The sequence below is a fragment of the Mustela nivalis genome (genome assembly GCF_964662115.1).
Source record: "Mustela nivalis genome assembly, chromosome: 1".
NCBI classification, from domain to species: domain Eukaryota; kingdom Metazoa; phylum Chordata; class Mammalia; order Carnivora; family Mustelidae; genus Mustela; species Mustela nivalis.
The window spans coordinates 107,809,017-107,834,167 of record NC_139020.1 but is presented as its reverse complement, the minus strand read 5'-3'; the positions used below and the strand labels follow the sequence as shown (position 1 = coordinate 107,834,167).

At 39.0% G+C, this 25,151-nt stretch overlaps 1 protein-coding gene across 29 annotated transcripts in view; it reads right to left on the bottom strand.

Annotated features, from left to right (window-relative positions):
• The window catches only part of LPP (LIM domain containing preferred translocation partner in lipoma), a gene marked incomplete at its 3' end in the record, with an annotated part of 643,639 nt that overhangs the window by 483,617 nt on the left and 134,871 nt on the right, over window positions 1–25,151 (bottom strand). For 20 of the 29 annotated variants that reach the window (XM_082694120.1, XM_082694119.1, XM_082694127.1 and 17 more), the window contains one exon: window positions 7,695–7,826. The exons of 4 other annotated variants lie outside the window; for them this stretch is intronic. Of the gene's footprint in view, window positions 1–5,195; window positions 5,248–7,694; window positions 7,827–24,268; window positions 24,434–25,151 lie in introns of those variants that run through there. 5 more of the 29 variants (XM_082694114.1, XM_082694105.1, XM_082694129.1 and 2 more) reach the window with 3 other exon arrangements.

The window sequence follows — 25,151 nt, the reverse complement described above, 5'->3', positions numbered from 1 at the left end:
CTTAGGTTCAGAGAGATGGAGCTTCCAACAGAAGAACATAGGGGACTCAAATAGGATTAAGAATAAAACATGGGATATAAGATACCTTGCAAGAAAGTCTTGTCACAGGCCACCAAATTCATTGGTCAAATGACCAAAAATTGGCCATTATGACCAATTTCACCAAGAAGGAAACCAAACTTCCAAAATCATATGGTTAATATGGAGCAGACCAAAATATAACCTTGAATCCTGACACCAGAGCCAGTGAGGACCCTTCTGTTACATGATGCAGCCTCCCATTTGGGAGTACATACCATACAAAAGTCAACTGTAAAATCACCAAAGCACGTTTAGTATTGAGCCCTGCTTCCTGACAAGTGAAAGGAGAAAGAGAGAGAGAGAGAGAGAAGACTTCATATCTGTGGTCTAACCAGAAGGTGACACATTATGAAGCTGTTCAATACAGAGTTACCATGCAGACTTTCTCAGCTCTCCCCAGCGCAGTTTCAGAGATGCAACATCTTTGACAAATTCTCAAAACATAAGCCACAGAAACAAAGAAGCCAGCACCCCTGAATTTTCTCTCCAAGAGATCTCAATGCTGAGCAGTAGCGAAGCTGAAGCCTCTCGCTACGAAGTTCACCAACCCTCTTCAGATGATTCGAGGGTCTAGTGTCCTCAGTAACTCAGGTGTATTACCTAATGCAGTGGAGTTCTCCACTAGACCCAGTGGCAAACCCCATTGGAGCATCTTGTTAATAAAGCCAGTCATCCTGAGCCACCTCTGCATTTATGACTGCTGACCAAGACCCTCGCGGTCTGCATCCTTCATCAAACCACCCATCCTCTCTCAAGAAAAATATTCTCATCTTCAGAAGCAATTTCAAGCCAAAAGAAAGAAACCTGTATGCTCAGCATTCAATTTATAAACCTTCAACCTATTCATTAAAGTACAGGCAAAAGCAAGACTCACCAAGTCAACTTAGAGCTCGGATGGAAGAGTTGATAATTTACACTGTATTTTGGGAAAAACAGGAAGAAACAAATGAAGCCAATAAAAAAGAGAGAGAAGAAAAAGGCAGAAAGGAATGGAAAGATAAAAGAAATGAGGAAAGCAGAAAGAACTGCTCCAGTACATTTTTCACAAACCACAGTGGCTTCTCAACGGACCCCCATAGCGCAGGACAATTTTTAACCAACACAATTCTGCGATAACGAACCTCACAGTATGAACACAAATTCCAACCAACTGACACCAGAATCACTGTGGCCAATGTAAAAATACCTCTGAATACTTAATATTTTACAAGTGCTATAGTACCAATGACCAACATGACAGAGCCTTGTAAAAACTTGCACTAAGCCAACAAACGGTTAACTCTTGAGCACCGTGATCCCAGATGTCCCTCCAGAATATGGGGGTGTTATCTTGAAAAGAAGAGCTGGATGGGGAATGAGTGCCTCGGTTCCACTCCTAGCACTTTAATTCCCAAATCTTCTGTATTAGAAGTTGTACGAAATGTGTTTTTATGTGTTTGTTTGGATCTCTTTTCATAGGTCTTGACCATGGCTGTCCCTAAACCACCTGTGAAAGGCCAAAAATTACTTTGTTTGCATTTTGTGTGTCTGCCTGAGGTTTAGGTAGGGGTAGAGGTAGAGGGAAAAGATTAGTAAGATCGATTTAAATTAAACTATTTACTTGTTTAAATTAAATCATATACTAGATTTGCTTAAATTAAACACTCTCATAATCTTTAACATGATTATTAGGAAGTCTGTCTCTGAAAACAATTGAAATGTTAGACCAGGCCAAAGGCATTAGGTAACAAACACAGAAAGGCCTCGACTCCCATCATCAGATCCCATAGAAAGAGCATTTTTAAATGCACTCTACTCTCTCACCCGCCACCCTAAGATACTTATCAAGAATACAACATATTCCATGGCTTATGAATGATTTGGTTGTCTCATTAAAGTAATGTTTGCCAGTATTTAATTGCTTCCCTCCCTGATTTTAATTTCCTCACCTGTCAGCATCTATCAGAGGCACTGAGATCTTCTGACATCCTGGCTGATTGTGTTGAAATTAATCAGATTTTTAAAAAGTAAATTGCTTTGGCCTAAAGGTAATGCTCAGCTTCTTAATGTGATATTTATAAGGGTTCTATCAATGAACTTATAATCTAGAAATTAGATGAGAGGCTTTAGGAATCCTAAGCAAAAATATAAGTAGCTTATAGATTTCCAGCACTGGACTTTAAAAGGTCAGGACTTTAAAAAAGAAAAAAATTCAATCAACAAGTGCTTATTATAAGGACATACAGCATGTGCCTGCAGTCCCTTTTGGCTAAATGGAAGAGAAGAAGACATAAAGCTACCTTAGACAGCATGGAGAAACAGGTAAAAATGAAGTTGAACTCATTTTGACTAAAGGAGCTGACAGTCTGATCACTCAAAGGGTGCATTTTGATCTACAATTGTGACCAATTATATACATTATGTTCTCACACAGATTAATGACTCTACTCTGTATCTCCATCCAGTGGGGTGAAGCTGGTGTTACTGTTAGTAATAGTAGCAATATTCCCATTCGACAAGTAACAAAGCTGAGGCACAGAGTGGTGAAGGGACACCTTCCTAGATGCCTCGTTATGGGCAGACCAGGTCCTTTGATCTGCATAAAATGAGAAATACAGCATGATCATCTTGGAATAAAAGAGAGAAAAAAATTATTTGCAAACCCTCCATCCATAATTATTCAGTGCTAACTCTTATGCTCTTATCTATCAGTAACAGTGCTTAAGACACTCAGGAAACCCACAAGCACTAAGCTGTTCTATAAGAAGTAAGTGAAATGATGGACTGAGAAATACTTTGTAATATGTCATACTATCATGAGATTATTTTTATGTATTTATGTTATTATTGCTACTTTGGGATGCAGAAATATGCATTCAGGCAGTAATTAGTTCCCAAAAGCAAACCTATATGTATTAGCATCACATCTATCTTTCAGTTATTCTGCTGGTTCTAAGGTCCCTAAAATAAACAGAAGGATGAAAAATGTTGTATGAATACCATTGGAGGGAGGAGGAGAGTCAAGGGGAACATATGGAACTTGGTGGTTGATTTTCATAGAATCCACTTATTATTAACCATACACAATCTAAACCCCTAGTAGGGTCTTATTTTTCCAATGAACTTTAAGCCCCTTACTCAACTTTTAAGCATCCCAACCTAGACCTGACTCTTCCCAACCTAGAAAGGTTTGGTCAAGTAGCCCTTCTCATATCCCTGGTAGGATATAGTTCTAGATCACCAAAATTACCACCCTGTCTTCATATGTTTATTTGATTATGTGTCTTGAGGTAAGAAACCCTGTCTAACTCAGTTTTTGGAACCCCAAACCCAGAATCTGATCTTTAGTACTCAAGAAAATGTTGAATGAATGAATGCATGGACAAATTAAAACAGTGTTTTATGTAATTCCTAGGGCACCTAGCTCGACGCATGTCCTATTAGAAGTGTTTAGTAAATGTTGGTTGAATTGACATTTAATTGAATATTTAATTTAAAATATTTTATTCAACAAAGCAACTCTAAAAGCTACTGAGTGAGGAGTCCAATGAGGACTTGAGTAACCTGCAATGGCCCAGTCATCATTAACCCATTAAAGGTGTGGACAAATGTTCTTCACAGGAAAAATAATAAAAGCTTAATATACAAGTAGAGATGTAGGCAGACGTTGAATAAATTAATGTAGATAAAAATAGGATTTGCAAAAAAAAAAAGGTAATTTCTATACAAATTTCTATACAAAGTAACATGAATGAGATCTAGAAACATCTAGAAATGATCTAGAAGTAACAAGAATTTTTTAAGGATTGGTATGAATCCTAGGTATGAATAAAATCTAGAAAGAATAGGGAAAGAAAGAAAGAGACAGGGAGAAATTCTTAAAATAATGAATTCTAAAAATCAACTCATATCTATAAAAAATAAAGAGAAATCATTGGAAACAATCAAAAAAACTAAAAGCCTACTGAATGGGAGAAAAATATTTGCAAATGGCATATCTGATAAAGGGTTAGTATCCAAAATATATAAAGAACTGATACAACTTAACGTCAAATAAACCCAAACAATCGAATTAAAAAACAGGCAGAAGACAAGAAAAGACATTTCAACAAAGAAAACATCCAGATGGCTAACAGACACATGAAAAGATGCCCAACATCACTCATCATCAGGGAAACACAAATCAAAACTACAACGAGATATCACCTCACCTGTCAGAATGGCTAAAATCTAAAACACAAGAAACAAAAAGCGATGGAAAGGATGTGGAGAAATAGAAACCCTCTTGTAGTGTTGGTGGGAATGCACATTGGTACAGCCACCATTGAAAACAGAATGGAGAATTCCTAAAATTTTTCCTGATAAAAATTTAACTACAATATGATCCAATAATTCCACTGGGTATTTACCCCAAAAATACAAAAACACTAATTCAAAAAGATATATGCACCCCTATGTTTACTGCAGTATGATTTATAATAGCCAAATTATAGGAGCAGCCCAAGTGTCCACCGACAGAGGAATGGATAAAGAAGAGGTGGTGTATATATATACATATGTATATGGAGATCTGAGCTCTTGTTTATCTCTCAATATTGGGCAGCTAAATCTTGGAAACACAGAGTTAACAGTGGCCCATCTTAAATGCTGACTCCTTCCCACTGTCAGGATGCTACACATGCTTTTCCTGACATTTACATATATCTAAATATATATTATATATATTTATATATTATTAATTTTTATTGTTTTTATTTTTATTTAATTTTTATTTATTTTTGTATTTTTATTATTATAAAAATATACACATATATCATATACATATGTATGTATGTGTATATATATATATACATACAATGGAATAGTACTCATCCATACAAAAGAATGAAATCTTGCCATTTGCAACGGCATGGACCTAGCTAGAGAGTATTATGCTAAAGTTAAATAAGTCAGAGAAAGAAAATTTATGATTTCACTCACACGTGAAATTTAAGAAATAAAACAAATGAACAAAGAAAAAAAGAGACAAACCAAGAAACAGACTCTTAACTATGGAGAACAAACTGATGGTTACCAGAAGGGAGGTGGGTGAGGGGGTGGGTGAAACAGGCGTTGGGGATTAAGAGTACACTTACCACGAGGAGCACTGAATGACCTGTGGACTTGCTGAATCACTATACTGTACCCCTGAAATTAACGTAACACTTTACGTTACCTGTATGTTAACTGTACTGGAATTAAAATTTTTAAAAACGAAATCATTGGAAAGATTAAAAACAAAAAGAGTTAATCAAGCAAAAAGTAACATTTATTAAACAAACTACATTTCTGCAACTGAGCCAAGCATTTTGCATACTTCAATCCCTAAAAATATTCTTAGAAGTCATTATTATATACATTTTGTATCTGAATAAACCAAGGCTCAGAATAATTAAGTAATCTGGCTGAGATCCCCCGCTAGTAAGTTATGGTACTAGAATTTATATCCTAGCTATTTTTCCTTAATTATTGAAGTATACTTGATACACAATGTTACAATAGTTCCAAGTGCACAAGTGTTCCATAGATACACATGGTGATCCAACAGTAAATCCTGTTATGCTCACCACAAGGGGAGCTGTCATCATATAACGCCATCACAATATCACTGACTATTTCCCTATGCATATCCCAGCTTTTAGACCCACAGACTCATACTGTTTCCATGTCTAACAGAGAAGTAGGCTGGAAAGAGAACTTTAGAGGTAGAAGTCATGGCAGAAATCTAGAAAGTGATGTGGACCTCGAGGGGAGGGGCTTGAGCATAAAGAATATAAGCATCCACACCTGCTGCAATCCTAAGAGAGACATAGCAAGCAGTGAAGGGAATGGAGGACTCAAAGCTACCCTTGAGAATCAGAGGACTGGTCATGTATAAGACACCCTACACGTTTGCAAAATACACAGCGCTAGAACTCTTAGGGCTAAAACCATGAAAACACCAGTTTCAGAACAATGCAGAGGAGAACTTTAAACATGAAGCCATCCAGCAGTAGAACAAATGGTCTCCCCAAGAATTGGAAGTGCCCAAGTAGAGGCTCAATGGCCATCTGTCAGGGAAGGTGTGTGTAGCACCCCGGCAGTGGGAGGGAGTCAGCATCAGAGGATGGGCCACTGCAGCTCTGTGCTTCAGAGATTTAGCTGCCCAGTGCTGAGAGATAAACAACAGCTCAGATCTCCAGATACCAATCTGAAGAACAGCCTTTAAAAAGGAAACCCTGGGTGAAAAGAGCGCCCACTCAGCACCTCCATGGAGAGGCCAGGATGCACCACACACAAGACAGGCAGAAAACGCATTTGAAAGAGTTAAACCTGAACTTCTGGTACATAGTACATGAGCCTCATAAATGGCTAGACGGAGCCACAACCAAAGTCTCAGAAAGAAAGAGAAGAACCTAAATGGTCCACACAGAAGCAAAGAAAAGGAAGTCATGGAAGGCCTAAGTGTAGGGAAGAGCTGATTCACAGGGTGACCGAAGAACACATCAGAGCTCACTTCCGGTAACCAAGATAGCCATGGAGGAAGCAGAAGAATGTTAGAAAACAAAGTCAAAACAAAACAAAACAAAAAGGCAAAATAGCTGACAGGTGGGAGAGAGCAATGAAATGCTGAATGAGAACTAGGAACAAAGGAGATCTCACAAAAGAAAACTCAACATATTGGAAAATGAGAGAAGAATCCATTTGAGAGTGCACTGGCCCAAAGTTTATAGTCAGCCAGATTCACTCATTTTCGTACACTGTGACCTGTCTCACCCCGATCCTCCCAAAATCTACTGTAAGTAAGAGAGGGGGACTGAAGATAAAACGTGGTATCTGGGTCGGGCGCTATGGCCTTTCCCAGCATCCACCATCACAGTGTCAGTCTGACCAGTTTTTACTGAAGAAAACAGATCACATAAAATATTAACATCGGTAAGAACGAAAGCAAAGGGTAATTTTTATTGGACAACCTCCCTCCCATAGAAAAGAAAAAGGGAGGGGAGAGGATTCTAGTAAAGAAGTGGGAGGCAGGGGTCGTCCAGCAAGATGAATTCACCGTGAATTCGCCGTGACAGATAAGAGAACAGGTGTGTGTGCAGTTACTTTTCCCGGGACTCTGAGCTAAGCCAGGTGAAGAAGGAAGTGACTACTTCAGCCCAAAGTCCCTGAGTCTTTTTCCCCCAACAAAGCTGAAACTCTAAACCGGAAAATGAACAAGCACTGAACCACTCCTTCAACTTCTCTCAGGTCTTGGCAAACAGAAAACCCTTTCTGTTTAAAGAGCAGCAGTGGTCACTACAAAAAGTGGGAAAGTGGGCCATGGTACGGGGCTGAGCACAGAGTGGGGAAAATATGCCAAGGGCTTCATAAGAAAAATATATATACATACGCACACACACACACACGTGTGTGTGTGTGTGTATTTTATATATAATTATATATATATATATATATATATAATATATATATATATTATATATATTTATATATTTATTTATATAAATAAATAAAAACGAGTGTGTGTGTGTGTGTATGGAAATCTTCCCAAATAAATTTAATAATTATATATATTTGACATCCCATATTCATAAAAGAAGTTCAGAAACATCTACCTTGAGATTCCTGAAACTGGCACAGGAAATCAAAAGAAGAAAAGAGGAATTCACTAATAACCGGGTTCTTGTCCAAGTTCTGCCACTAACCAGTGCTGCGGTCCTGGCTAGGCCCCTTTCGGCTCTGCTCGCCTAAAAAACGAAAAGACAGGATTAGATCAGTGGCTCTCAATGCCTATGATGAGTGTTCTTCAGTGTTGACACTGGCACTGATGGGGCAAGAGCAATCAAGAGAGGGTAAAAATGGCCAAAGTCGTAACACAAATCGAGCAGTGGCACCAAAATGTCCTGAGAGCCATTGCACGTTTCACCACCAGGTCCCCACAGGAGAGGGGAGACGGAGCTAGTTCCATTTATAACGCTCTGCCATGCACTAAACATGATTAATTTTATGAAACTCAATCTCTGAGCACATGTCTCACTAATATCCCACGTGACAAAATATAAAGTAGGCACAAAGACCTTCTGCTGAACCCTGAACAATAATGGTCATCTTCGAGAAATGCACTTGTATGACTGTCCAAATCAACAGCTAACCCAACAGCTCTTTGCATAGAACAATCACTTTTATTTGAAAGAATGACTGACAAACTGTGGTCATTCAGACTTCACATTGCCAGACACTGTCTCAAAAATAAACAAAGAGATTCCATCATTTCAAGGAAAACAATTAACAGAATTTGTTGCCAATGATAAAAATCAGTTTTAAGGTAAAAATCATAATTTTAAAAACCTTGCATCTACTATTATTGTATACTTGATATATTCTTAATAATTTTATAATAATATATGATAATTATAAATACATATAACAATAATATTTTTTTGATGAAAGCAGTGGTGATATTAATGAATGTGATTTTGTTGTTGTTATAGAACGAAACTTGTCAACATCTGGAAAATTAAAGCGAGCCAGTATTTCCAAATGAGCAATTTGCGGTGTTACAGAGGTGGAGATCAATTCAAAGTGAATATCAGACCAATGGATTTTAATGTAACACAGTATGAAGAAGTTTAGTGAAACAATTTCAGCTTTCACATTAGGGAACCACCACTTGTCAAGTTTTGGTGTAATATTAAAAAAGGAAACCCATAATTACATCTTTTCTACTTCTTCTTCCAGTCCTTTGGTAAATTCCTTCAGGATTTTCTTTATAAACTTTAATCAAAGCATATGTTGTGACAAATTGACATTTTTCTCACTATTTTTTTGAAAATGTACTCATTTTCATACAAACATTTTTCTTTCAAATACTTTCTATTTCTGTTTTAATTTCTAAGATGAATATCATTAGCTATCATCCATATAAACAAACACTCATGTTAAAGAATGTAAACAGATCCTGAGACCAAACCCAAAGCACTTGGATGTGACTTAGGTATGCTCCCTTCCAGCCCAGTATCAATCTCCTTTGCTTCTAAACCACGAGGGAAGACACAGAGTGGCTCAGCAATGCCTTCGGACCCTGCTCCTGTCCACCGTTACATAGCGGCCACATCCGTGAATGTTTGGAAACACTGAAACATCTGTGCGACTTCTCGGAGTAGGCCCCTTATTAGTAACAAATATCTACTGTGTGCCTTCTGTGGGGCAGGCACCGGTTAAAAGGACACTTAGATCAGAATTCAGACTCCATGACTATTGGGGGCATCCTCTCGAACAAAATACAAAATCTCTCTGCATCTGTTCCTTTAATGTGAAATAAGAATGGCAACAGAGCTACTTCATAAGATATATTGTGTAGTTCCACTGAAATGACCCATTAAAATCCTTATTACAGGGGCACCTGGGTGGCTCGGTCAGTTAGGCATCTGCCTTCAGCTCAGGTCATGATCCTAGGATCCTGGGATTCGAGCCCCAGATCAGGTACCCCAATCCTGCTTCTTCCTCTTCCTCTGCTCATTCTCTCTCTCTTTCTCTCTCTTCTCTCTCTCTTTCTCTCAAATATATAAATAAATCCAACCCTACAACACACAATGCCTAGCATACTGAACGGAAAAAAACTCAGAAAATCTTACCCATTGTTATGATAACTAAGATATCTCTCATTGTTTGCGATGTACATGAAAGAAATAAACACAACTTAACCATATAGTATCAGGGGCTCAAAATCTACTCCACTTGTCGACACATTCAGCTCCATGAAAACTCAGAAGCAAAAGTATCCAGGAGTCCTCACTTCTCATCCCCAAAGTGAAAATAATCCATCTTTGGTCAGGAAGGGAAGCAGGGTGGTCACAGTGACCAGGCACTGCTTAAGTTCCTCCAGCTTCTGGTAGTGGACCGAGCAAGGACTGCCTCTCCAACATCACTCTCCAGGCACTGTGGTGACAGGTCAAAGGACAGGGAGGGAGAATCTGGACCTAGTTCTTGATCAGACAAGAGAGGGGACTTTCATCTTCCCTAACCCCCAGCCCCCAGGGGCAAAAAGTCATGTTTATTTCATCTCTTTACCCTACATAAAGTCCAGCAGGAACAGGGTTGGGGGAAAATAAGGATGCTCATCAACCCTAGGTCAAACCAAAAGAAAAAGAGATGCCCCATACTGCTAAAAATAGATTGCATGTAGGAGAGAGGAGGTGCTTAATAAATTTCTTTCAATTAAAAATATAATTTGGAAGAATAGAACAATGCGTGCTTACCTACAATTTCTTTATAAAGATATAAGGGAATTAATCATTAAACTAGTTATACTGCTGAGGCCCAATTTCATTTTTAAAGGAAAAAACATGATGCCACCTTTATTTTTCTTCATCAACTCCACACACAACCACTCAAGTGTCAGTATCTTACTAGCCCGATAAGACTTTAACTGCTGATTTAATAGAATGATGTAAGTTATGCTTCCAGAATAATGTATAGAAACGATTATGCCCCCTTAACAGCACTTGGATCTTCAATCAGGAAATTCAATTTTAGCTGCAAAACTATGTTTTGGCAAAAGTGCAATTGAACTCAGTGTACTTGTCACATTTCTAAATATACTCCGGTCACCATGACAACAAGGGAGACTGATGGATCGCTTAAAAGAGTACGGTATATTTAATTGTCAGCATTTTAAACTGACTCAGAAAAAATGCTGTGTGATAGGTCTACTCACCATGGTTACTGCCGGCTGAGTCCATAATAATAAAAGGCTCACATACGCACATCGACAGCGTGCGCGCAAAGAACGTAAAAGTCATAAGGCCCTGCATTTCCAACCACGCTACGCACCAGACTTAAAGAGTTTAGCAACGACTTGTTATCATTAAGGCGCCACTCGAAAACCCCTCTCTTAGACTGTCAGGATCTGCTTCTGTACTACCCAAGGTTGCGACAGCAAATCCCAACTCCGATTCCAACGTCTGCTCCCTTAGACTAAAGATAACGATGTACTTAAGGCTATTTTCTCCTTGAGCAGGGGATGAGGGTCTCTCTCTTTTTCCTTCTATGTAGACTCATTCCCCAGCAATAACCTTCTGGGGTCCACACATCCCCTAAACAACGATTTGCTGAGCACTACTCCTCTGCCTATGCTGGGGCAACCTTCTATATAGGCTAGGAACAGAGGACCAACAAATAGATACCATCCTCACATTTTGGGAGCTGACATCCTAAGACGAAGGGAAGACAAAGACAGAAACAAAGAATCCATTAAAGAGAATGAAATAATCCAAACAAACTGATCCATTAGACTGCATTAAGACCGTGCTTAGCACATAGGGAGCACTCAGCAAGTCATCACCAACACTGTTTTAACTAAGACAGCTCCCACCAAATGAGCTTGCCCAATAAGGAAAAAAAAAAAAAAAAAAACAAAGGCATGGTAACCAGACTTCCAGAGAACCTCAAGTGTTTTATAAAACATAAAGCAAGATAAAGGGAGAAAGAAATGGGGAGCGGAGAGGTGTGATACTTTAGCTACAGGTTAAGGAAGATCTCTCCAAGGAGATACTTGTACTGACCCTAGAATGAAGAGTCCAAGCCAACCATTTGCAGAATCAGAAGGTCAAGTGGGAACAAAATTGGCTTACACACAGGACAAAACCCTACTGAATGAAATGATTACGGAGTGGGAGATAAGGAAAGCCCACCTCACAGCACCTTTGTGAGCTACAAGAAGGTCTTCTGAATGTTTCTAGATACCATGGAAGGCAATGTATGGTGGGGGTGAGATGCAATCCAATTAACAACGTTAGAAGATCTCCCCCTGTGGTGTAGAGAAGGGCAATAAAGAGAAATCATAAAAGTATAGAAACCATTTCAGAGACTATTGTCGCAGTCAAGGTAATGGATGGTGACAGACTGAGCCACTATTCTCCTATTCTAGTGCTTTTCCACAGCCCCATGCTTATTACCCTCTCAACCACCTCTGGCAATAAAGGTACTAGAGCAACCAGAAATAGGGAACAGCCCAAAGGCAGAACACACAAGTAGTGGCTAAGCATGTGGATGGAAGCCCTATAGCATGGTGGCAAACATGCCCCTGATCCCACAGATCTGGGTGGGACTTGAGATGCTGTATTTCCAGCAAGCTGGGAGGCTTGTTGGGGGTGCCACAAGCCCAGGAACCACACAGTTTAGAACCGGGGTTCTAGGAGAGCCTGGAGGCAGGAACCCCAGAGCAGCAGGAAGCAATGAGAGTTCAGCTTAGAAGAATAATCGGTGGAAATAGAAAAGAAGGGGAAAATCCAAGAGTGGTAGCAAAAAAGATACAATCCAAGACTTGACGACAAATAACCCATGAGCAAAAATAAAGAAGATGGTGGAACTGATCTTGAGCTTTCTTTAATTGCATTATTCACTGTGCAGATAGTTTCCATCTATCTAGCGCAAACCACTTTCACAATGAATACTGCCCCTGGCGACAGTCTATCCCTACGAGAGAGGGCCAAGGAAACGATTGTGGTGACAGATAATAATAAGAACAATAATAACAGCAATCTCTTATTGAGAGCTTATTCAGTGCCAAATGCATCACAGCATGTATGATCTCCAGTTCCTACAACCCTATTCCTATCTCATAGATGACAAAAGTGAAACTCAGAGCCATGGTGTAGCTCACCCAGAGTCAATCCTGCTTCAGTCAGATTCAAACACAGGAACAAACCGTAAAATCTGTTACCTCAACCTCCATTTTGCCTGACAAGTTGCATCTATGGGAGAATCGGATGCCCACTTGGGGCATCCATCCTCAAAGTCAGGGCTTCCTTGGCCTCTGACTAATCTTCAAGACTGTAAGTGGCAAAAGTTGATACATGGACTCTAGGAGCTTAAGAGGGAAGTGTGCAAGGTCAAGTGGCTGCTCTGTGGCAGAACTGTGACTCGTGTCATAGCTTCCTAATGCAAACGTAGCTTAAGCATTTTTATGCTCCTGCTCAGACAAGAGCTCTATTCTGTACCCCTTCTCCAGGACTCTTCTGTGGCCCCATTTTTCTCTTCTCAGCTTTAATCTACATTTACTTTACCACTGTGTCTGCACAGAGAGGAACTGGCTCTCTACACAGTGATGGTCTGGAGTAAGAAAGAGGCCCTTTTTGTGAAGATGCATGGGGAACGGTAGTAGATATTGACAAGACATCAGTAGATAAGAAAGATGAGCTGAGACATTTCCCCAGCCCAGGAAGTGGGTAAGAAATGAGCCACAAGATCTTCCTTCTAATCACCCACACTGTGCTTTCCCAGGATGATTCACAGGTATGGCTCCACCAACCTGACAGAGGGGACCATCATCAGGAAGATGAAAGGATGTTTTTATGCCTGCTCTCGCTTTTTTTTTATTTGTTCCTTCTTGAGTAATAACTATTAATTGTGCTATGCGGGCAGTGCAGAGATGAGTCTACCGGGAAGCCGGCACAAATCCATCAAGTGCTTTTAGTCCGAGCTTTTTAGAAGCAATTGCTTACCACATTCTCCCTGCTCTTTTTCTCAAAGCTAGAATTAAAGTGGAATTTACCACACAGTTACCCAATACCCTCCTCCTCCTCACCTCCAAAATGAAGACAGAAGATGGCTATTGGTCTATCACCCACAAAATCACAAGACACATGTGAAAAAAACCAACTCTTTTAGTGTTTATAAAGCCTAAGGATCGGCCCCTAAAATAGGCACTCCCTTTATATCAACGCACAACCACCCCGGGAAGCAGATATTGTCCAATTTGGACAGATGAAGAAATTAAGGCTCAGAGATGATGTGTTATTTGTCTAGAATCCAACAAGCAGTCAGAAAGTAAACAAAGGCCTTCTCACTCCAAGGCCAATCCTTTCTGAACTCACTATAGCTGTCCTGAACACATCTCCAAGAGAACCCGGATCTTCCATGCTGTTCTGCAGAAGAATCAAAGCTTCAAGTCTTTCTTAGAAATAAGGCTGTCTGTAACCAAAAGGGCTCTTTCAAGGGGCCTTTTGTAGGAGACATGAGCAACAAACCCATCGCAGACTCTAGAACGCTTGCCCCTGACCAAGGCGACATGGTCTTGACTACAGCTGGATTCAGGAATCAGTTAGAATCAAGCCTAATGTGGAATCATAGAAGCTCTTGATTTCCCAACACAGGTTCTGGTTCCAGCAAAGACTGTCCCCTGACCCAGCTCCAGGGCTTGCCCAAAGAAGAACAAATCAGGGGAGGACCTAAAATGAAGACTGAGGGCCTGTAAGTCCTGGGTTCACATGGGCTCTGGCTCATTGTGAAGTAAAATAAAAATTTTAAAAAGGTGAAAAGTTAATATAGGTCAAGCTTAAACTCACCTCTCATTATTATTCCCATGCCCTCCACTGTATCGGTAGATGTTAGAAAGGATCAAACAGGAGAGATACTAAGAAGAATCCAATCTTCAGGGCCTGAGATACACTGTCTGAACAAGGCAAGGATTACTATGTGTAAGCAGCATCCTTTTCTGTCTCCCCTTCCCCACAGGGGTGATGAGGTTAAGCATCTTGAAAAGATTCTTTCTCATCAGCAGAGCTGACAAGGACACCTGATGAGAATGGTCATCAAATCAAGAAGTAAATAAACACTTGGATCAATGTTCTTTAATTCTGGTGGCTGATTTAGGAAAAAGGGTTATAAACGTAGCTATTTCTCTCTTCTAACCATAAATATAGGGTAGTTTCTTAAGGTTGACTTTTTTAAAAGTTATTTTGTATCTCAATAGATGCCAGCTAACCACCTTCATGTGCTACCTAATGCATCCTAACGTGGGAAAAGGATGGTAGAAAGAAAAAAGGACACTATCCCTATTTTCAAAAAGCTCAAAGTCTGGTACCTAAGGCCAAGCACAAAATGTTGTGATTTTTTTTTTTTAAGTCAGCAAGTTATGTTCTCAATTATGAAAATACCAAATGTCAGATTCTTCTCCAGTCCAAGCAATAATGTAAAATGAGCCAATTCTTCTGAATCAGATTTTTTTTTAATGAAAATTATGACTGTTGAAGCTTTTCCTTTTAATGCCAACATTATTAGAACTCAGAGAAGAACACAAGGTCAATTTACTGTGTTCCATATTCTTCCCAGGCTCACACCACCATCCAAGAGAAATATAATGTGAGCCACATACACAATTTTAAATGTTCTAGTAGGAAAATAAAATAAAATGAATAGAAAAAGATTTACTTCACAAATGCATACAGAATATTATTCTTTTAACAGGTGGCACTAACCACATTTCAAGTGGTCAGTGGTCATACATGGCTATGAGCCATCCCATGGGATAACATGTCCCCAGCCTCTCCTCAACTCGTACCTCCCAGTAAGTGAACAAAGCAAAATGGTTGGTGGAGACAAACAAGTTTTACAACAGACATCAAGACACATAGATTCCCACAGGCAGAGCCAACCCACCCAGTATTGTCAATTATGTCTTTCAATCTTAAATTTCACGACCGAGAGACTGCAGGACACTGCTAGCAAATGGCCCCACCCCGAATATGAAGATGAAGAGAACCAAACAAGACCAGGATCACTACCAACAAAATGGCAGCTTAGCCGCTCTACCCACTGGGATGCTGGTTTTGGTCCGTGGATATGGGAGATTCTGTTCCCTCATCATGGAAGATTCTGTTCCCTCGTCAAATGATGAAGAGCTCTCCCTCCATCATTCTCCATACTTCCTTCATACAGGAAGAAGACTACTTCTATCTGACCAGTAAATGGCTGGCATCCAAGACACTATAATAATCAAAGGAAGGATCATCTCTAGAAGTCTGTAGGAGAGATAGACAAGCTCTACCTTTCACTTCCACCTTCTTTCCTTAGTGTTCTCCTTTCTGCTGGACATCTGATTTCTAAAGCAGGTCCTGATCCCTGTATATTCCCTGGGTAAGAATACACAAAGCCAGCATTGTAGCTCAGGTCTTCCCTCAGGCAGGCCCCCAGGGTTATGACAGAAGGACAGATTGGCAAACCCAAACACGGGCTTCAGGTCCACACCATGTTCCCTAATTGAGCTGTGGGAGCTGCCTCCCTTGAGAGCATTGGCCCTCCATTGCAATGAAGCTAGTGGTTTGAAGACTAGTCAGCAACTGTCACCACTAATTTGCAAAAATGTCAGAATGTTAATAATCTCAGACAAATGGTCGTTAGTTAAGACCTAACAAAACAAAACTGATCACCAGTAAGGTGAACATCTCTGTAATAGGTCATCTTAGGTTAATATCATGTACTTCCTGATATGAATCCCTAAGAAGGGCATTTTGCCTGGATGGTGGTCTTAATGTAATGAAAAGAAAGGCCATCTGTACCCCAATGGCCAGTGGCAATGGCCACAGTGACCAAACTGTGGGAAGAACCAAGATGTCCTTCAATGGATGAATGGATAAGGAAGATGTGGTGCATATATACTATGGAGTATTATGCCTCCATCAGAAAGGATGAATACCCAACTTTTTTTATCAACAAGGACAGGACTGGAAGAGATTATGCTGAGTGAAATAAGTCAAGCAGAGAGAGTCAATTATCATATGGTTTCGCTTTCTTGTGGAGCATAAGGAATAACATGGAAGACATGGGGTGATGGAGAGGAGAAGTGAGTTGGCTGAAGTTGGAGGGGGGAGATGAACCATGAGAGACTGAGGACTCTAAGAATCAAACAGAGAGTTTTGGAGGGGAGAGGGGGTTGGGGGTTGGGTGAGCCTGGTGGTAGGTATTACGGAGGGCATGTATTGCATGGAGCACTGGGTATGGTACATAAACAATGAATTCTGGAACACTGAAAATAAATTTTTAAAAAAATTGGAATGATAATTTGGAGTCTATGTTTTTCACTTAAATTTATTATGAACACTTTTTGCATGCAATCAAATATTCATCAAAAACCTAATTTTAATAACTGTATTATATGTAAAATGCATAAAATATTTATGTATATTTCCATGCTTATGTTATATTACACATAATATATAAATAGCAGTTCTTCCTGTTTGGGGGGGGGGATCCACAACCTTAGTCTAATCATGAGAAAACATCAGATAAACTCAAACTGGGGAACATTCTGCAAAATACCTGCCCAGTACATTTAGAAAGTATCAAGATCATGAAAAACAAGGAAAAGTTGAGTAAGTTACAGACAGAAATGGACTAAAATGACATAATGAATAAACGCAGAGTTGTATCCTAAGCTGGACACCAAGAAAGAGACAAAAGGCATTAATGGAGAAACTGGAGAAATTCTAAAGCAACTACAGTTTAATTAACTGTGTTGTACTAATGATAATCTCTTGGCTTTGACAAATGTATTTGGTTATGTAAGATATTACTATTAGCGGAAGCTAGGTGAAGGCATACAGGGACTCTGTTACCAGTTACTATCACTAGTTACTATTTTTGTAACTCACCAACAGCAACATGGTAAACATAACCTGGGATGAATACCCAAGGCTGTTTCCAGCCAAACCAAAAGTCCATCAGGAAAAAGAGCTGACAAACTAAAAAACGACAAGAAAAGACATTACATAAAATGATTTCCTGCTTTGTCTTGTTCTTGTAATAAATTAAAAAGTATTTCAAATGCATTTGATTAGTTAAAAGACTCACTGGAAGCTAGGAATTAGCTCAATTAAAGAATTTTTTTAATTATAAATAAAGGAATAGAATGACAAAGGCCAATTTTGCCAAAAAAAATTGTAGTTGAAAAATTTGTGTTTTTGCTAATTTTTAAAAATTTTATTTTATATTTGGACCAGCAATAGACAGAGAATCATCTCCCCAAACTATGGTTGGAGGTTTCAGATATTATATTGGCTCTATTTTACTGAAAGAAAAAAAATAACAAAAAGGCTTCTCCATCTGTGCTAAGAAGGAAAAAAGCTCAGCCAACACATTCACAGGGCTTTCAGAGATTCAATGTGTCCAGACCTTTTAGTTCCCATCCCAAGTGTCAGAGAAACTGTACAGCCTATCCTGGGAAAAGTTCTTTTCAAAAAATCAGGATACCTTTTTTTCTCCCCAAATTTCTCTCTCAAAAGTCAGTTTTTCTTCAACTCAGCTTATTTGATCCAGCAAACCAAACAAAGATCAAAGAATAAGAAAATTAAATTCTACCATCTTGCATGGATAGGTATGATATGTGGGTGGGTAGGTGGTTGGATGGGTGGTGGGTGGATGGATGGATAGACAGATGATAGATAAGACAGATATGGATAGATAGATAGACAAGAATAAAAGCTGAAGTTATCCGAGCCCAGTTTTCAAGCTAGTCCTCTGCTAAAGGAAAAGGACTTCCAAAACCATTTTATTCCTTCTGAGCCCTCAACACTATAACACACACATCAACATACTCACCAAGTATTTTTTCTCATCCTACGTGAGAAAAATGTCTGCCCTTCAACAAAGGTGGTGAGTGTTATAGAAGCCAAGTCATGGAGATCAACACTCTTTGGATGAGGAAACAGTGCACCAGAAAGAGAAACAGAATTATCCAACTCAGGTCTTTCCTATAAGAATACCTCTTAAACATTCCTACAGACATTCAGACTTTACATTAAACAGTGGGACCAAAAACAATTTAAAAAAAAAAAAAAAGGGCAAGTAGTGGGAACCAAGTACCATGCTAAATAAAAGAGCAGAGACAAAGAATACCAGGCTCTTCTTGGCCCTAAGGAGCTTTGGAAGAGCTTCCCTCCTCCTTAGAGGGCATCTGGTGGGCTCTCTCGGGACATGGCTCTTCTGTGAGGACCTGGGTTTTCCTGCGGCCTCTCTATCACACAACCAGACTGTAGCCTCCTACTCCCCCTCCTCTAATTTTTGCTCTTACTTCTCCAATGAGATTCTCAGTTCCTGGGATCCTCCCTTTTTCCCTGTGTGCCATCCCCTCCTGGCATAATTTTTCCCCGGTTCAAGGTAGAGGCCATATAAAATAACATTTTAGGCATGATTCTGGTCCTTTATTGGAATTACCTTCCTAGCCCTCACACCTACACGGCTTGATTGTAGTATATGACATAAAACCCCAAGAAGCTAAGACACCAACATTGCAAAAGATCTTCAATAGCAATGCTCTCAATTTAAAGGGCAGAGTTCATTAAGCATTTTCTTACTCAGTCCCTTAATCGACTCCCAGGACTCTAGTAAATTAGACACAACAGAATCAGATGCCCATTGAGCAGAAGAGCAAGCAACGGTGCAAAGAAGGGAAGTAACCCCTACCAAGGGTTCACGGGAAATTTGGGGGCACTGCTGTAATCTGAATCCAAATACCCTCACATCTAGCCCAGAATGCTTTCCATCACCCCATGTATCCGAGGCTTTAGGATCCCCGGCACAAAAAAATGACACACCACTAATGGTGAGGACTAGTCTTTACCCTACACCAGAATTAAACTAGTATTTGTATTTGACTTAGAAAGGGGGAAATAAAAAATTAAAAAAAAAAAAAACTAAAAAAAGTTCTCCAACTGATTCTGGTAGAGACGATTAGCAGAAATATCTTGCAAAGAACGTGGGTGTCCTGGAAGACTCATCGCCGTCATCATTATAATTTCTAATCATGCTGTGTGGGCAGGTGTCCGTGTAGCAGAAACACCATTGGCACCCAGATTAGCAGTTTCATCGGGAGACTAGAAACTAAGTCTGCAATTCTTAGACCTCAAAGTCTGAATCACAGCTTTCCCCTCGGGGATCAGCAAATATGCAGTCTGTGCCTTAGCAAGGACTGTTGGGCCTGCCACGGGAGGTAATCAAACACCAGGTCCATCCAAAAACACACAGCAAAGCAAGGTACGGGAAGCTTCCCGTGAGCTTGGAAATACCACAAGATGCAGAAACAGAAGGCCGGAGTTGTAGTCCCACATGATGGCTCTAATTCACTGAGTAACTTTGAATGAATCATTTGCCTTCTTTGCATTTTTTTGTTTTCGTTCTCATCTGAAAATTGAGAGTTTTTGAACTATTGGTTTTCAAATGAGACATGGGATAAGATCAGGAGGGAAGGCAGCCAGGAGCAGGGTGCTGGGCTTTCCCTCGCTCGGTGCCCTCCCCACCAATAGCAGCGCGTCTGTTTTCATCATTTTCCATCTACAGTCGGGCGTCTCTGTAAAATTTAGCTTCAACAAAGGGGCCAGACTCAAAAAAACTGATGGGCATGATGTCTGCTAACCCGTCAGCTCTTAACATTCTGATTCTACTCAGATATGTTTTCTCCCAGGCTAATCTTGACAGAGATCTTTTTACCTAGTTTTACTTGACTGGGGGAAATTGTATTGGTAGACTTCAAAGACGTTAATAACGTACTCCAAAAATGTAATATGAAGCATGTCAATATTTTCTTATGCCTCCACATGAGCAGATACCTAGAGAGAATGGCCAAAGACAGCAGAGAAGTAGAGCAACAGAAGGGAACCCACCACAAATCCTGTAATTATTTCACAGGGATTTATTTATTCATACAAAAATACTGCTTAAACACCTGCTATGTGATAGGCATTACGGTAGTCTCGAAGCGAACAAGCAGACACAGTTCCTGTCCCCATGAGGCTTATTCTGACTGGATATGGCATTTTTTTTATTTACATTAATAAAAAAGTAGAAATGAAAACAGATGAATTAAGAGTCAAGCTCGGACAATTAGAAGAACAACAAAATAAACCTGGGCAAAGCAGAAGAAAACATATTGAAAGAGAAAATTAAGAATGGTACAGCCAATAAATAAGGACTCTTTTCTTAATAAATAACGAACAAACCTGTGTTAAATTAACCAAAAGAGGGAATAGAGAAATAAAGCACAAAACCACAAAACTTTCAGTAATAATGCACTAAATACAAGTAATAAACACAAAGAAAATGAAAATGATTATAAGAAATTATTGAACTCCATGCAAATCATGAAATAGGTGACTTTCCTAAAATACAATGAACAAAAGTAACCACAGAAGAGATATAAAAGCAAATTAGTTGAATTAGTACAGGAGAAATATAAAAAGAGGAAACACCTCCACCCCTCCAAAAAAGGGACCAAGTCAAGGCAGTTTCACAGGGCAATTCTTTCACATATTTAAGGAACAGATCATGTAAGTGGTATTGAAAATTTTCAAAAAGAAACAAAGGAAAAGGAAGGCCTCCTGATTATTTTATGGTGATTTAAGCATAACTTTTATACTGGAATCTGGCAATGCATATATACACATATACCCACCCACACAATTTTCAAATAATCTCACTTAGGAAAGCTGATGCAAAAATTGTTAATAAGTTATTAACCTCTACATTCCAACAACACTAAAAATATAATACACAAACTATGAGTAAGTGGATATTATTCCAGGAACACTAGCATGATTTCATGTTTGAAAAATGTATTTATATATTTCACCAAATTACAGAACAAAAGTTAAAAATCTAAGACATTTTCTCAGCAAACAGAAATGGAGACAATGCATAATTTCCATAGTTTCCAAAAAGGTATTAAACATTTAACAACCTGTATCCATTTTAAAAATAAAAGAACACTGTCAGAAGAGGGATGGATACTTTTCTAACACAGTTTATTTCTCAAGCCAAAGCCAAAATTACAATTAATATGGAATATTGTAAGTACAGGCATGTCCATTAAAGTCAGGAAAAAGAGAAAGACATTCAATCTAACATTGCTATTTAATATTTACTTTTCTAGAGGGAGTAGATAATACAATTAATAACATCTGGAAGAGTTATAAAAACTAGAAGGAAAAACGTAAATTACAGTTATTGTCAGATTATATGATTACTGACCTAGAAACTCTAAGAAATTCACCTAAAACTTATTCAAATAATGGAAAATTCAGGAAAGGGGTGGGTAGAAAATCGATATACTGGTATCAAGAGGCTACATACACACACGTACAATTAGATGATATAACAATTCCATTAGCTAGAGAAAGCAAAAAATACCTACGAAAATAAACTTACAAGAAATATGCACAGTCTACATGAAGGTAAATTTAAATGCTCCTGGTAACATACAACAAGACTGCAATAAACAGAAAGGCATTATGTTCTAGGAAAAAGAAATAAGATATTTACAACATATAATGTAAATGATGAAGTTTAGAGCAATCCCTATGAAAAAATCAACAGGACATTATTTTCAGAACTGAACAAGTCCATTCTAAAGTTTATGGAGAAACAAAGTACTAAAAGACAGAAAAATTTAGAAAAAGAGGAACTAATAAGATTGTTGGAGTAGCCTCATCAGGTAACAAAACATACTATACAAGGGCAGTAACTGAAAGCATGAAAATGGTGCACAGGAATGAAGTGACACAGGAATGGAATAGGAGGTCCCCAAAATGATATAAATTCCTAAGTATTAAATATTTAAGTAATTAGGATCAAGAAGCTTATTATATAATAAAGATGGCTTTTCAAAGCAGTGTGGAAAAGATGGACTATTCAATAAATAATAGTATTTGGACAGGTGGATCCAGATAATATCAAAGTGGGGGGCACTTGGGTGGCTCAGTTGGTTACGCGTCCAACTCTTGATTTCAGCTCAGGCCACGATCTCAGGGTCAATGAGATCGAGCCCCTGCATCAGGTTCCACACTAAGCATGGAGCCTGCTAGGGATTCTCTCCCTCTCCCTCTGCCCCTCCCTGCTCGTACTCTCTCTCTCAGATAAATAAAATCTTTAAAAAAAGAAAAAAAAAAGATCCCTACCTTACATCTTTTGCCAAAATATAATTTCAGTGAACAGGTGATGAGAGACTGAGCTAGAGAAAAAACAAGACAGAGGATAAAAGAAAAAACAACCAAATGAAAAACAAATAAATTGGTAGATTTTTTTTTTTAAATAACCAAAGGGGAGAAGGCATTTCTAAGTGTTACACAAAATCCAAACTATAAGCCAAAAGACTGAATGAAGTATATAATTTTTTACAAAGTTTATATGCAATTTTAAAAAGACAAGTGCAAACTGATGGGGTTTTGCAACTCTTATCACACACTAAAGACTAATTTTTTTTAGCTGAAAAAATAAGCATAAGTCCAACAATCCAATAGAAATGGAGGCAAAAAAGAACTCACAAAAACAAAAAACAAATGATTCTATCCTATTTAAAATGGTGTTAAAAGCCACTAATGGCAATAGAAATGCTCATTAAAACTACAAGATACCAGACATAAGATACTGACACAGAGATGATTATCTAGCTTTATGATTATATGAGAAAAGCAAGAGCCAGAATAATGTGTGCAGTGTGCTCCCCTTTGTCTGAATATTCTATAAGCATGGAAATATAAAGGAATGTAAATACATTATATGTTTGTTTAGACCCAGTTTATTTCCAGAAGGAGATACAAGGAACAGTGTTGGCCTCTGAGACCGTGATAGGACAAAAACTTATTTTTCCATTATACCTCTGTTTTGTGACTTTTTAATCTTGCACTGTATTTTTGCGTTGCTTATTCTGTTATTTTTTAGTTTTCTTTAAAAAAAGACTGGAGAGCAATATACCAATGAGAACACTGAATACAGGGCAAGAGATTCAGCCAGATAGATGGTCTGGAACCTTCCAGCTCTGCAATTTACTATGGCCTATCAGAGCGAGGATGACAAAGGGGTTGAGGTTTGAGGCCTAATGCAGCTATATAAGGGCCTTGACTTTGGGGAAGTTCTTTATTCTTACAGCGTCTCAGTTTCCACAGTTGTAAAACAGAAAGCTAAAATTTACACCTCAACAACTTGCTGTCAAAATTAAGCATGATAACATATATCAAGCACCTAATCCAAGGCCTGACAAGGAACATATGTTCAAAATAATAATAATAACTCTAGTGTTGTTTTCCTCAACCACATACATTAAACCCCGTAGCCACCCTACCCACACCGGCCTCTGCTTCCCGTCTCATCGCCATAACACTCCAAGTCCCCATGAAGCAAGAGCTTAAATAAATAATGACCAACCCTAAACATTAGTCAGGAGAATAACAAAAAAACATGTATGTCAATTCCCACATTTCACTGAGGAATGAGCAGAGGATAGCTGTAGTTAGGGAACTGTGGAAACAGATGAAAACTCCAGTCTATTGACCTCCAGACTTTCCACCACAAAATTTCATAAGCTGGCAAAGAATGGGCCTCTTTCCCTCAAGGCCAATGGCCCGTTGTTTTTCAAGGTTACCTTGTTTCCCCTCCAAGAGCTCCATGTTCACTCTGAAGGCCCTGGAGCACTCCCCTCCATCGGGCAGCCCAGCCTCACTCCCTCATGAGCGTGGAGAGTTCCAGTGCCCACAAGGCCTCCTCTTCATTCTCACACACATCAGAGGACAAAATCACCCTGCTGTGTAACAAAAAGCCAACTTTATCAGTCTTCTAGAAGAGGAGGAGGGAGAGAAAAAAAAAAAAACCTTGAATGAAGTACTTGATCCTGACAGAAGGAAACGGGGACCCTCTTTCTAGAACCCAATGACTTCACAATGGATGGAAACCATGCATCCTGAGAGCACCAGGTTTTCTTCGTGGTGAGGTTTTTGTGTGTTTATTTTGCTTTATTTTTCTGTCTTTCTGTGTTTGGTCTTTGAGAAAGATTCTATTATGGTGGCTATCAATTCTCATTTAAAGAAATAAGGACAATGGTATTAATAATGAAACAAAAGTACTTTTTACTCTCTGTGGTCTGCAAGTAGTTTCACATTTCACTCCGACAGAACTCCGTGTTTTACTAATGTGAAAGTGTGTGGTTTTGGCAATAGCAAAGTTCTTCTAATATTCAACTTTCTGTTGTTTCTTACTTGCCATTTACAGTAAACGAATCCCGGCTTTTTCCCCTTTGTCAAAATCATTCTGACATCTTTAAGACAACCAGGCCACCTCGAACACGGTACTTTTCATGAATACCCCAAAGGTATGAGCCTATTTAGATCCAGTTTTCTGCATTAAACAATCCCCAGCATGAAACCAAAATGCCCACAGTTTGTCTTTGGACATTCTGAAGAATGTCCTGGAGACCGTTCTGGAGAAGTACAGAAGAAAGCCCAGTCCTGCCTTTGTTTGTGTCCCCTTTC